Here is a 15,148-nt window from a genome sequence, read left to right as displayed (position 1 = left end):
AGTGGTAGGCCACACAAGTTCACAGAACGGGACCGCCGAGTGTTGAAACACATAGCGCTTAAAAATCGTCTGTCCTTGGTTGCAACACTCACTACCAAGTTCCAAACTGGCTCCGGAAGCAACGTCAGCACAAGAACTGTTCGTCAGGATCTTCATGAAATGGGTTTCCACGGCCGAGCAGCCGCACACAAGCCTAAGATCACAATGTGCAATGCCAAGTGTCGGCTGGAGTGGTATAAAGCTCACAGCCATTGGGGAGGTGGAAACGCATTCCCTGGAGTGATGAATCACGCTTCACCATTGGGCAGTCCGACGGATGAATGTGGGTTTGGCTGATGTCAGGAGAACACTACCTGCCCGAATGCATAGTGCCAACTGTAAAGTTTGGTGGAGGAAGAATAATGGTCTGGAGCTGTTTTTCATGGATCGGGCTAGGCCCCTTAGTTCCAGTGAATGGAAATCTTAACGCTACAACATACAATAACATTGTAGACGATTCTGTGCTTCCAACTTTGTGGCAACAGTTTGGGGAAGGCGCTTCCCTGTTTCAGTATGACAATGCTCCCATGAACAAAGCGAGGTCCATACAGAAATGGTTTGTCGAGATCAGTGTGGAGGAACTTGACTGGCCTGCACAGAGCACTGACCTCAACCCCATCGAACACCTTTGGGATGAATTGGAACACCGACTGTGAGCCAGGCCTAATCACCCAACATCAGTGCCCTCCCTCACTAATGCTCTTGTGGCTGAATGGAAGTAATTCCCCTGCAACAATGTTCCAGCATCTAGTGGAAAGCCTTCCCAGAAGAGTGGAGGCTGTTATAGCTGCACAGAAGGGACCAACTCCATATTAATGCCCATGATTTTGAAATGAGATGTTCTGTGTCGTATGCACACACACCATGATACTGACTCTGAGAGAAACATGCGACAAAGAACATAACAATATACGTTAAAGAAGCACAAAGCTTAATACATGTGTTATAAGGATCATAAGAAGGATAACGTTTTAAACTAAACTAAATGTTATGCTCGTTGTTGAGTCATGCATCCAGGTGGGTTAGCAAGCTAATAATAATTTGATGTGTGAAATTGGACAAATAAGCACATATGTGCATGTTTGTATTCACAAGCATGTGATGAATTTGAAATATGTTTTTGTACATATCCCACTCTCCCTAGGCTGAGTGGGGTCACGGCCCGGTTCTATCAATGACGACCCTGGAGCAATTAGGGTTGAGTCCCTTGCTCAAGCGCACGTCGACATTTTTCACCTTGTCGGATCGGGGATTCGAACTAGCGACATTTCGTTTACTGGCCCAACGCTCTGCTAGTCTACCTGCCACCATATAAAATAATATATTTAGCTGTAACATTGCCTAATTGTTGTATTTATTGAAGACTAAAAATTAATTTATTGGTAACTACACCAGATTTCAAAACTAATTGCACGCTTTTGAATCACAACATCGACTCTATTGCTCCGAATGCTCACTTCTTGGCTAGCACGAGTAGCAGTGACACAGTGGTTTCCAACCAGGGGTACTAGGACTCCTGGGGGTACTTGAGAAGACTCATGAGACCATAGGCTTACTGGTAAAATGCACATGAGTGGTTACTACAGGGGTACTCCGAGCAGAGCAAAGTTCAGATGGTACAGTAACCGAAAAAGGTTGGGAACCACTGCAGTAGCATACACGGGCTGGAGTGTATGACCACTATACATCGCGCACGCTTTTAGGCTAGCAGCACAGCCAAGTACCACTCCCCGAAACAATTTCCTATTTTCATGGCTACTTGACTCATTAATGCACACACACGACTCGAAACAAACATAGCAAACGCAATCGCCATCACTGGAAGAACAGCGAAATAGTATGGGCTAGTTTACTGGCATTATCTAGCTAGCTAGCTACCTAGCTACTCCACGAACGAACCCATGAGAAAAGAGGCAGCAACGCCAGCTACTCACCCGTATGGGTCTCCGTGGCACTCCTGTCCTAATTGGCACGCTAACAATCTGCAATCTTGGTATAATACTCTCCAGGACACCTTGTTGTTTAACAGAGGTGGACAGCTAACAACTACGAACTATCTAGCTAGCTAGTTGTCCGATGCTGGGGCTGCTGGATTCTGCTCTTTACTTGAAGTGCTTGTCTCAGCGAACGTCAATGTCGCCGAATTAGATGTGGCTTCCTCTAGCCTTTCCACACTCTTTTCGAGGAACCCCCCAAAAACAATCGACGAAAGAAGTAAACAACTCCAAGCATCATTCTATTTGCCGAAAGGTACTCCCTAGCGTTAGCTACATCAACTCAAACACGGACCTATTTCCACACACGAGTTGATACCGTTGACTGGGGCGGGCTAAAGTGTAGAGATACACGTCGATTTATCCGTTATGGCACTGTGCAACCTAGCTGCACTGTGTGGCAGTTTTCAGTTGCGCACCAGTGACAAATAAGGCTGCTCGCCAGAAACCCAAGTGCTATAGCTAAGCTACTCTGTTGCACTTGCTGTGAAAAGTGTACCAATCCTCAGCAGACCCGGGCTTCAAAGCAGGTAAAACATCTCAGAAATGTTTTCTTCGCATGTAAAAGAATATATACATTTTTTTGGCAGTGTAGCGTATTTTACATAACAGCATCACCCAGGAGGGGTGTGTGTCCGATCACATTTGAGGACAACATGGAGATACTTTTGAAAGGGGCACCAGCGCTTGGTCGGGAATCGTTCAACAGCAATATAGGGGGTATTGGGCCTTTACGGGTCCGTCCCCCAGGATGCAACTTTTTATATAGCATAGCCTAAACTTGGGTTAATGAACATGCATCCATTTTAGACAAGGCTACCACAAAATTAACAGGTGGAGGCACTCAAACACAGGCTATCCTCCTGCAAATGTTTCTATTATTTAGCATATTTGAGGAATCACCGGCCTAAACAACCATGGATCTGAGTATCTTTGTATATGAGATCTGGAGACTACCACTGCAGACGACATACTAAATGGCCTAACAGCATTTCAATTAGTTCATTCATGCACGGCTACCTACTCAATTGTCTTCACAATCCTTTTGGGGCAAATAGAGGCTGGATGGACTTCGCTCTAATATTGCCTTTGATATTGGGTGCGTTCGTAAATTCAATCTGGAGTGCCAGAGAGCGCTCAGTGAGCTCTGGGCGTTCGTAAATTCAGAGCGTTTTCAGATTGTCTGTTCGTAAATTCAGAGCGTTTCGCTCTCGGAGCGTTCTGACCTCACAATGGCAGTCAAGCACCCAAGCTAACTGGCTAAAGTTAGCTAGCTAGCTTGCTAGTTATTTCCAGATATTAATGAGAGAACTCCTCACTCTGACCATTTTACTTGCCATAGCAGAGCTGTTTAGGCTGTTTTCATTTTAACCAGAGCGTTGGTGACTGTAACTGTGCTGCCGGCAACAATTTAATTAAGCTTTTTTTGCCGATTATTACAACACCAGCCATATTCAACTGGGTGTTGAGCGCCCTTAGTCAGCAACTGTTGTTGCAGAATGTGATAATGTGAAATACATTGGTTGCCATGGTTTTCAACCAACCCTAATCACCTAAATCAAGATTGGGTATTGAAAAATCATTAGTGACCCTTAACTCAGCAAAGTGGCACAAACCTCCCTGAATACTAGAAATTGCTTTCTTGCCTAGCAGTAAGGAGCGTGAGACTGTAGCCTAAATGTGTTACTCTCCAGCAGTATTTGATTTAATAGCTGGAGTTATGATGCATTCTATATTATTGTAGTGATTCTCTCTATATGAGCCACGTTACAATTCCCAAGAGGGTCCCAACCCTATTGGTGCGATGCGTAGGGTGTTTGCCTTTCACGCCTGGGACCCGTTCACTACGTTGGTGTCAGAAGTGAGATGGCAGCCGTGAGGGGGCAACCGGACGTGTGAGGGGTCCGTGGCAGGTCGAAGCATGAGGAATTGCCTTCCCGTTCGGAGGGTGCAGTGTAGCAATCCTCTCGCTATATGAGCCACACTACAATTCCCACCAAATGGGTTAACCCTATTGGCGCAATGCATATGTTGATTGCCTTTTACACCAGCAGCTTTGGTTCGCATCCCTGTCCCTCCGTTCACTACATTATAATACCAAAGCCACAAAACTGCAGTGGGATCTGCTTCTACAATATAGCCCAAATTTTCTTCATTTTACCCTCAAAAGAAGTTCGGTGTCCGGGTGAAATCGATATCAGTGTGCTAGCTTTGCAGTATTAGCTTCCTCCTTCTCTGAATACAACTCGGGGTAAACTGTCTGTACCACAGTTCAAACCCAGTGCCCTCTGCCTCACTAACACAGGTGACTGCCCTCCTTGACAACATGCTAACCAGTTGAGCTATAGAAAAGGATCCAATTCAGCAACTACATTGGCGACATTTCCAGCTAGCTGTGGAGTAGAGCTTTTCACGGGTCCTGGTGGGATCTAATTACCTGGGACCTGACCCGGACCCCATTGGGTTTGAGTCCAAAATTCAAACTTTTCCCTCAGGTCTGTGTTGGGTCCTGTTTTATTGTCATCAGGTCTCGGGTCTATGTGTAACCGGTGTGAAATAGCTAGCTAGTTAGCGGGGTGTGCGCTAATAGCGTTTCAATCGGTGACGTCACTCGCTCTGAGACCTTGAAATAGTTGTTCCCCTTGCTCTGCAAGAGCCGCAGCTTTTGTGGCGCGATGGGTAACAATGCTTTGTGGGTGTCAGTTGTTGATGTGTGCAGAGGGTCCCTGGTTCGAGCCCAGGTAGGGGCGAGGAGAGGGATGGAAGCTATACTGTTACATTGGTGCCGTGACCTGGATCACTGGTTGCTGCGGAAAAGGAGGAGGTCAAAAGGGGGGTGGGTGTAACCGATGTGAAATGGCTAGCTAGTTAGCGGGGTGCGCGCTAATAGCGTTTCAATTGGTGACGTCACTCGTTCTGAGACCTTGAAGTAGTTGTTCCCCTTGCTCTGCAAGGGCTGTGGCTTTTGTGGCGTGATGGGTAACGATGCTTCGAGGGTGACTGTTGTCTGTGTGCAGAGGGTCCCTGATTCGTGGCGAGGAGAGGGACGGAAGCTATACTGTTACATATGTAACTAAAGCCGATAGACCTGAGTGGACTCGAATGGACCTGACCATGGCTCTGCATAGCCTATAGCATATTTATTTTCTAATAAGGTGAATTTACTGACTTATAGAAGGCCTAGAAGGCCTAGCACACATATACAGACCTATTTGTTTATCAGAAGAGCAACTCTTTTTTTGTTACTCGGGTCCAATCGGTTTTGATCTAGACCCGGACCCATTAGGGTACGGGTTGGGTCTAGGTCTGGTTGTCTTTCGGGTCCATTCGGGTTCGGGTCCCCCTTTAATACAAAATATCGGGTCCATTCATATCCGGGTCTGATTGTCCTCGGGTCTGTTCGCACCAACTTTTTGGACCCGAGAAGACCTCTACTGTAGAGTGAAACTTACCACCTATAAACTCGCTTCACAGCGACCCCAGCTGTTGAGCTGAGCACTACGCTTACGGCACGTTCTTGTCTCCGTTACACAGTGACATGCCCCTGGTCACTGTATATTCCGCTTTGTTTTTCATGTTAGTTTACTTCCTAAAAATAGTAAAGCGCCCTTTCCTGGCTTTAACAGCCACCCAATCAGTTTGCTGCCTGTTCTTCGTAAACTGATGGTGTAAAATGTGTTTGCGGTATCCCTCATGGAAGTTGCCTTGGGCCAATGTTTTTATCTGTTTTTTTTAAAGCTAAACTTGCTTTTTGCCTTAGTAACCTCTGGTGGCAGAGCATTCCACGATGACTTTATACGTACAGTGCCTTCAGAAAGCATCCACACCAAATGTTGTTGTGTCACAGCCTGAATTTAAATTTGATTAAATTGAGATGTTTGTCACTGGCCTACACACAATACCCCATAATGTCAAAATTATTTTTTATTTTACAAATTAATAAAAAATGTAAAGCTGAAATGTCTTGAGTCAATAAGTATTCAACCCCTTTGTTATGGCAAGCCTAAATAAGTTCAGGAGTAAACATTTACTTAACAAGTCAGACAATAAGTTGCATTGACTCACTCTGTGTGCAATAATAGTGTTTAACATGATTTTTCAATGACTACCTCATCTCTGTATCCCTAACATACAATTATCTGGAAGATCCCTCAGTCGAGCAGTGAATTTCAAACACAAAGACCAAGGAGGTTTTCCAATGCCTCGCAAAGAAGGGCACCTATTGGTAGATGGATAAAAATGTAAAAGCAGACATTGAATATCCCTTTGAGCATGGTGAAGTTATTAATTACACTTTGGATGGTGTATCAATACACCCAGTCACTAAAAAGATACAGGTGTCCTTCCTAACTCAGTTGCTGGAGAGGAAGGAAACAGCTCAGGGATTTCACCATGAGGCCAATTGTGACTTTAAACCAGTTACTGAATTTAATTGCTGTGATAGGAGAAAATGTAGGATGGATAAACAACATTGTAATTAATCCACAATACTAACCTAATTGACAGAGTGAAAAGAAGGAAGCCTTTACAGAATACAAATATTCCAAATCATGCATCCTGTTTGCAACAAGGCACTGAAGTAATACTGAAAAAAAAAGGTGGCAAAGCAATTAACTTTTTGGCCTGAATACAAAATGTTATGTTTGGGGTAAATCCAATACAACACAGTACTGAGTACCACTCTCCATATTTTCAAGCATAGTGGTGGCTGCATCATGTTATAGGTATGCTTGTAATCATTAAGGACTGGGGAGCTTTTCAGGATAAAAAAAATAAACTAAATGAAACTAAGCACAGGCAAAATCCTAGAGCAAAACCTGGTTCAGTCTGCTTTCCACCAGACACTGGGAGATGAATTCACCCTTTCAGCAGGACAATAAGCTAAAACACAAGGCTAAATCTACACTGGAGTTGCTTAGCAAGAAGACAGTAAATGTTCCTGAGTGGCAGAGTTACAGTTTTTCTTAAAAATCTATGGCAAGACCTGAAAATGGTTGTTTAGCAATGATCATCAACCAATTTGACAGAGCTTGAAGACATTTTAAAATAATCATGGGCAAATGTTGCACAATCCAGGTGTAGAAAGCTCTTAGAGGCTTACCCAGAAAGACTCACAGCTGTGATCTCTGCCAAAGGTGATTCTAACGTATTGACAGAGTGAATACTTATCTAATCAAGATATGTTATGTTTTATGATATGTTGTATTTTTCATACATTTTGCACAAATGTAATACTTTTTCTTCCACTTTGACATCACAGTATTTGTGTAGATTGTTGACAAAAAGTGACAATTAAATCCATTATAATCCCACTTTGTAACACAACAAAATGTGGGAAAAGTCAAGGGGTTAGAATACTCTCTGAAGGCACTGTAAAAAGCTAACCAAAGTCCCTTGTAGAATTTGTATGAAGCCATATCATATCTCTATTAAAACATTCAGTTCTAACAGCAGCATTAGGTAAAACCACTGGAGCATGTTCAGATTTTTGGCCCATGCAGTCTAGCGTGGTACTGTTAGAACACTTACTATATGTGGCGGTCAGTCAAGTGGCCATTTTGTCCTGTTTAGGTCAAAAGAGATAATGGCAAATGGCCAACAGCGAGGGCACAAGGAGCATAGCCTAGTAGTCTCTACTATGCAACAAATGACTCGTCTTTATGATTCTTGTTTGAGGTACTGTATTTGAAGGCATTAAAAGCTCCTTGGAAGCACCCAACTTTATTCAGATAAAATAAAAGCACACAATTGGAGGACGAAGGGGGAATTCAATGTTCCAAAGCGTTATTGTCCATTTCAGGGTAAACATTTCTATTCCTTTTCGACATGGTTTCCACAGTAGACACATAATACAATTGATGATTAAAAGCTGATGCAGGAGGGAAGTGGGTCTGTTTGTAAGAGAGTAGAGGAGAAGTAACGGGTTTAAACAAGGCTGTGTGGTGGTAGCTGGAGACCTCGTTTGGAGACTGTTGGAACAAACAGACAAGATGGGACATGATCTAATGTGCTATGGTGTTAGAACAGCAGGGCTGAGGACATTTTATCTCTTCACTCACGCACCAGCAGACACTCACTTACCCATTCTGGGTTGCTGGGGATACATCTCAATAGTCTAAAGTGGTTTCCTTTCCTTGTTTTCTTTTCCTCAGTTACGCTTTAAGGCCACTTAAGGGAAAACTCCACCAAAAAACTATCTTTTGGTATTTGTTTGGTATTAGTCCATTGTTGATATAGTCCCAAAATCCTTTGCATGACAGAAATCAACTATTCAAGATAAAGTATATAACTTTCAAAATACAGAAATACAGCAGGTATGATGCATTCCTCCCATCGTCTCCTGTCCTCACCACCAGGCACTCACTCACTCTCTGTATGTATCTCAATCCACTAATTGTTTCCTCTCCTTGTCCCTTGTCCACACTCATACACCACTGGGCACTCTCTCTCTCTTTCTCTCTTTTTCTCTCTCTCTGGTCTGACTGCATCTCAATCTCGTTCTAGTAAGTTGACCCTTCCCTTCTGCTCTCGTTCACTCCCCTTTACAGATCTCAAATGAGACCGGGTAAATGTTAAAGACAGACCTGTCAGTGCTGATGGAGGAAAAGAGATGTGCCGTGAAATAACACTGTCTACCTGTGAATCACAGACTGCCTACTGAAATTGGCAAAAGCTTTTCATCACGATTTTACACTCCTCCCTCACAATTCACCAATGTAGTGATATTGTGTTATTACAGATTTCCGCACTCTGTACTATCCACTGAGAATCAATCCCCACATCTTTACTCGCTGTCATATTTTGATGAGTGTGTCTTGCTTCATGAAGGCTTCCTTACAACCAAGAGAAATGAGGGAGGGGGGTGAAGAGATGAAATGGTGAGGGGGTAGAGGAGTGAAAGATGGAGAGAGTATTACAGTAAGAGAGTGAAAGTAAGGGAATGAGAATTAGGACAGAGAGATGGAATGAAGGGATGAGAGATTGAGGACAAAGAAGCGAGGGAGTGAACATGAGGTATTAAAGGAAAGAATAAAGAGAGATGGTGAGATAGAAAGGGTGAGAGTCTGAGGGATTGAAAGATTGATGAGAGGAACGAGGAAGAGTGTGAAAGGATGAGTGAACGTTCAGTGATTTTGAAATAGGTGTGTTTTACGTGCACCAAATCCAAATACCTGTATGCTGTACTAATTATAATTGTGCCTACATTTTATGCTCTCGCTCCATTTCCTGTTAATCTCTCTATTAATCCACACTGTGTAACCGCTGACAACCTAGAAATGTAACCCATTTTCTATTTGTTGTCCTTACAGAAAGGGCCTTATATGGAACTTGTCTGACTTCGGAGTAATTCTAAGTGGGAGGAGAGGTTTTGTTTAGGCACTTTTACATCCTATGTCTGAATTAAACCCATATTATGATCATCAGAATTGAATGAAATTAAATTCTTAGAGGTACTGATTTTTTGCTTCCATATGATTTTAGGTGAGACATGTTTGCAATGGAAGTAATAACTCAGAGGAAGATTGTGTGAATTGAGTTGAATGGGTAAAAATCAACCTCTACCTCCTTACGCAACAACCCAATTTAATTATGCCAGCTAATTTATTTGTGCCATGCAGTGGTATAAATGTTGAAAGTTAGACTCGGTGTTCTCATCTCAGAGTTGAGGCTGTCCAAACGAAGCTCCAAGGTGCAATTTAAGGGACTCCCAGTCCCAGGCCTCTGCTTTTCCAGCATCCTCTGCTTCCTTGTCACCTAATGAGCTCAACCAATCAGCAGTCTGGGTTCAGATGCCTTTGAAGGCATGACAACAGAGCTTGAGGTCACTGAGGCGGAAAAGTAGAAAGAAGTGGAGAAAATATCAACTATAAGCTCACACATACACACACAAGAAGTGTATTGGTGTGTGGAGAAGGACAGAACAACGGTTCTTCAATCAATCAAATTTGATGTGTATATTTATTTTTGCAAATAATCTGAGCCTATAGATTCCCAACAAGCAAGCAGAGGCGACAGTGGCAAGGAAAAACCTGCAGAGGCACAAGGCTCAAGAGAGGCAGTCCATCTTCTTCTGGCTTGCCAGGCAAGGAATTCTTACACGCACAAGACCTAGAAGTACTGTCACCCTGGATCTCAAAATTGCTTTTCTGGCTCAGTGGTAGGCTATTGACAGTGCTTTTTGTTGTGTTACAGTGTGGAGGGTTATATGAGTTTGTGCTCTGGTCGGGCGGAACAAATGTACTTATAAATCATTCCTGTCAGAAACAAGTTGACAGCAGCTGAGATAATTGTATAATGTTGTAATTGTATTGATCTATTCGTTTGGAATGTAGGTGTCGGCAAAATCGGCAGCATCCTCTTCACATTCCTCATCAGCATCTTCTGGTACCAGAAGCTCCGAGATGCTGAGAATGGGGGCATCTTGCCCGTCTTTCTGGACAACATCTGGTTGGCCTGGGCTGTGAGTGGGCTATGTGTGATGCTAGCCATGTTCCTGGGAACTCGTACCTATCTCATGAACATGGATGGTCATATGGATAACTATACGCAAGACGGAGGCTGCCCTCCAGACTTCATCCAGTGTCCCAAGGAGAACTGCCCGACCATTAACTGGGTCTTCAAGTATATTTTCATCCTGCTCTGCAACCTGCTGCCTCTATTCATCGTCATCGTCACCTGCTGTCTCATTGTAAAGGTCTGTAACCACCTTGGAGTCGGTAGAGGTTGCCCCTAACCACATCCCTCTAATAGTTAATAAGGTTAGTTTTGAGGGTAGAGTGATCGGATTCTAGATCTGTGGATAGTGGCAATGCTCTGTCTGTGAACACTTGTTTGCTTACTGGTTGTCCAGTTGACAGACACATTGTCTTGGTATGTTTTGTCTCCCCTTCTTTAGTTGAACACATATACCGTATTATAACTCATAATGTATAGAAGTTTTACTGAATGACTAAAATGTTGGTGCACCAGGTGCTGCTGGTTCAGAGGAAGGTGGTGGTGCCAGCGCTGAGTGCAGCAGGGGCGCCAGTGGAGCAGCCTCCCAGGAAGAAGGTCTCTACCTGGGGATCGATAGGAACACAGTGGACATCCTGGCTGCCATGGGGGTGTTCCAGGTGGAATGGATCCTTCAGTCTCTACGACTTCCCCTTTTGGACCGAGGTGGAGTTCTTCATCACAACGTCCTATACCACAATCAGCCCTTATGTGTATGGGATAGGGAGTAACCTGTTTTCTGTGAAACACTTTAAGAAGTAATGGAAGAAAGAATTTTTAGGCCTTAGGTGTCAGGTGTAAGCCATTTTCTGTGCAGTATGATTATGGGATAAGGGAATAACCTCTTCTCTGTAACATGTAATGAAGTAATTGTGGTATATTTATAAACCCTCTGTGTTAGATGTAGGTGATTCTCATTTTTTCTCGGAAGTCATTTCAAGAAGTCAAAGCCCGGTTTTTAGATGTAAACTACCGGTCAAAAGTTTTAGAAAACCTACTCATTCCAGGGTTTTTCTTTATTTTTACTGTTTTCTACATTGTGGAATAATAGTGAAGACATCAAAACTATGAAATAAAACATATGGAATCATTGTAGTAACCGAAAGTGTTAAACAAATCAAAATATATTTGAGATTCGTCAAATAGCCACCCTTTGCCTTGTTGACAGCTTTGCACACTCTTGGCATTCTCTCAACCAGCTTCATGAGGTAGTTACCTGGAATGTATTTCAATTAACAGGTGTGCCTTCTTAAAAGTGAATTTGTGAAATGTAATTCCTTCTTAATGCGTTTGAGCCAATCTGTTGTGTTGTGACAAGGTAGGGGTGGTATACAGAAGATAGCCCTATTTGGTAAAAGACCAAGTCCATCATGAACAGCTCAACTAAGCAAAGAGAAACGACAGTCCATCATTACTTAAAGACATGAAGATCAGTCAATCTGGAAACTTTCAAGAACTTTTCAAATGTCTTAAAGTGCATTCGCAAAAATCATCAAGCGCTATGATGAAACTGGCTCTCACGAGGACTGCCACAGGAAAGAAAGACCCAGAGTTACCTCTGCTGCAGAGGATAAGTTTATTAGAGTTACCAGCCTCAGAAATGGCAGCCCAAATAAATGCTTCACAGAGTTCAAGTAACAGACACATCTCAACATCCAACTGTTCAGAGGAGACTGCATGAATCAGGCCTCCATGGTCGAATTGCTGCAAAGACTTGCTTGGGTCAAGAAACACGAGCAACATTAGACCAGTGGAAATCTGTCCTTTGGTCTGATGAATCAAAATGTGAGATTTTTTGGTTCAAACCGCCTTATCTTGTGAGACACAGAGTGAACGGATGATCTCCGCATGTGTGGTTCCCACCGTGAAGCATGGAGGAGGAGGTGTGATGGTGTGGGGGTGCTTTGCTGGTGACACTGTGATTTATTCAAGGCACACTTAACCAGCATGGCTACCACAGCATTCTGTAGTGATACATCATCCCATCTGGTTTGCGCTTAGTGGGACTATCATTTTTTTTCTTCCAACAGGACAATGACCCAAAACACACCTCCAGGCTGTTTAAGGGCTATTTGACCAAGAAGGAGAGTGATGGAGTGCTGCATCAGATGACCTGGCCTCCACAATCACCCGACCTCAACCCAATTGAGATGGTTTGGGATGAGTTGGACTGTAGAGTGAAGGAAAAGCAGCCAAAAAGTACTCAGCATATGTGGGAACTCCTTCAAGACTATTGGAAAAGCATTCCTCGTGAAGATGGTTGAGAGAATGCCAAGAGTGTGCAAAGCTGTCATCAAGGCAAAGGGTGCCTACTTTGAAGAATCTAAAATATATTTTGATTTGTTTAACACATTTGTTGTTACTACATGATTCCATATGTGTTATTTCATAGTTTTGATGTCTTCACTATTATTCTACAATGTAGAAAATAGTACAAATATATAAAAACCCTTGAATGAGTAGGTGTGTCCGAACTTTTGACTTGTACTGTGTGTGTGTTTGTGTGTGTATATATACAGTTGAAGTCGTAAGTTTACGTACACCTCAGCCAAATACATTTAAACTCCGTTTTTCACAATTCCTGACATTTAATCCTAGTAAGAATTCCCTGTCTTAGGTTAGTTAGGATCACCACTTTATTTTAAGAATGTGAAATGTCAGAATAATAGTAGAGAGAGAATGTATTTATTTCAGCTTTTATTTCATTCATCACATTCCCAGTGGGTCAGAAGTTTATATGCTACCAAATACTAATTGAGTGTATTACCTTTAAATTGTTTAACTTGGGTCAAACGTTTCGGGTAGCCTTCCACAAGCTTCCCACAATAACTTGGGTGAATTTTGACCCATTCCACCTGACAGAGCTGGTGTAACTGTGTCAGGTTTGTAGCCCTCCTTGCTCGCACACACTTTTTCAGTTCTGCCCACAAATGTTCTATAGGATTGAAGTCAGGGCTTTTTGATGGCCACTCCAATACCTTGACTTTGTTGTCCTTAAGCCATTTTGCCACAACTTTGGAAGTATGCTTGGGGGCATTGTCCATTTGGAAGACCCAAGCTTTAACTTCCTGACTGATGTCTTGAGATGTTGCTTCAATATATCCACATAATTTCCCTTCCTCATGCAGCCATCTATTTTCTGAAGTGCACCAGCCCCTCCTGCAGCAAAGCACCCCCACAACATGATGCTGCCACCCCCGTGCTTCATGGTTGGGATGGTGTTTTTCGGCTTGCAAGCCTCCCCCTTTTTCCTCAAAACATAACTATGGTCATTGTGGCCAAACAGTTCTATTTTTGTTTCATCAGACCAGAGGACATTTCTCCAAAAGGTACAATCTTTGTCCCCATGTGCAGTTGCAAACCGTAGTCTGGATTTTTTTAATGGCGGTTTTGGAGCAGTGGCTTCTTCCTTGTTGAGCGGCCTTTCAGGTTATGTTGATATAGCACTCGTTTTACTGTGGATATAGATACTTTTGTTTCCTCTACCATCTTCACAAGGTCTTTTGCTGTTGTTCTGGGATTGATTTGCACTTTTCGCACCAAAGTATGTTCATCTCTAGGAGACAGAATGTGTCTCCTTTCTGAGCGGTATGACGGCTGCGTGGTCCCATGGTGTATATACTTGCGTACTATTGTTTGTACAGATGAACGTGGTACCTTCAGACGTTTGGAAATTGCTCCCAAGGATGAACCAGACTTGTGGAGGTCTACAATTTTTTTTCTGAGGTCTTGGCTGATTTCTTTTGTTTTTTCCATGATGTCAAGCAAAGAGGCACTGAGTTTGAAGGTAGGCCTTGAAATACATCCACAGGTACACCTCCAATTGACTCAAATGATGTCAATTAGCCTATCAGAAGCTTCTAAAGCCACGACATAATTTTCTGGAATTTTCCAAGCTGTTTATAGGCACAGTCAATTTAGTGTATGTAAACTTCTGACCCACTGGAATTGTGATACAGTGAAATAATCTGTCTGTAAACAATTGTTGGAAAAATGACTTGTGTCATGCACAAAGTAGATGTCCTAACCAACTTGCAAAAACTATAGTTTGTTAACAAGAAATTTGTGGAGTGGTTGAAAAACGAGTTTTAATGACTCCAACCTAAGTGTATGTAAACTTCTGACTTCAACTGTATATATAACATTGAACTTTGTCTATGATTGAATGTATGACACAGAGTGCCCATGACACTTGACAACAATGAAAATAAGTCTTGACTTTTTTGTTTATGTAACCTCAACAAGTTTGGTATATGTATCTGTTGCCTGGTGCAACATTTTATGTATTTTAAATTGTCAAATAAAATCATTTTGGGAACTATCCACCATGGTGTGTTAGGAGTGCAATATCTGTATGGAATAGGGAATATCCTATACTTCTCTAAAACATCTTCAGAAGTATTTAGGAAATGGATCTTTCAATTTGTTTGTGTGGAAACCAGGGTAAAAATGTTTGTAAGAGGATAGCTTACTAGTAACATGTTTTTATGTTTGTTTGAAACAAAATCGGATCAGTAGAACACTCGGAGGAACAACTGATCGTACTCATTGTGTAAATATAAATATTTGACATGCATGTTGTTACATTCTAAGCAATTTTAACTGGTAATGAATTGCATCTC

The 15,148-nt window shown here is 42.6% G+C and overlaps 1 protein-coding gene and 1 pseudogene across 1 annotated transcript in view; one reads left to right on the top strand and one right to left on the bottom strand.

Moving 5' to 3' along the window:
- LOC106608075 (bromo adjacent homology domain-containing 1 protein) overlaps positions 1-2,802 on the bottom strand; it is a 41,798-nt gene extending 38,996 nt beyond the window's left edge. Inside the window, exon 1 of the mRNA XM_014205756.2 lies at positions 1,974-2,802. The gene's annotated coding sequence lies outside the window, so the exon portion shown is untranslated. The remainder of the gene's footprint in view (positions 1-1,973) is intronic.
- Positions 2,803-9,505: 6,703 nt separating this feature from the next.
- On the top strand, positions 9,506-11,550 carry LOC106608072 (uncharacterized; annotated as a pseudogene).
- Positions 11,551-15,148: the final 3,598 nt, after the last annotated feature.

This window comes from Salmo salar, chromosome ssa06 (genome assembly GCF_905237065.1).
Source record: "Salmo salar chromosome ssa06, Ssal_v3.1, whole genome shotgun sequence".
Taxonomy (NCBI): Eukaryota; Metazoa; Chordata; class Actinopteri; order Salmoniformes; family Salmonidae; genus Salmo; species Salmo salar.
The sequence above is the reverse complement of the archived record's forward strand: the minus strand, read 5'-3'. Positions and strand labels throughout refer to the sequence as shown.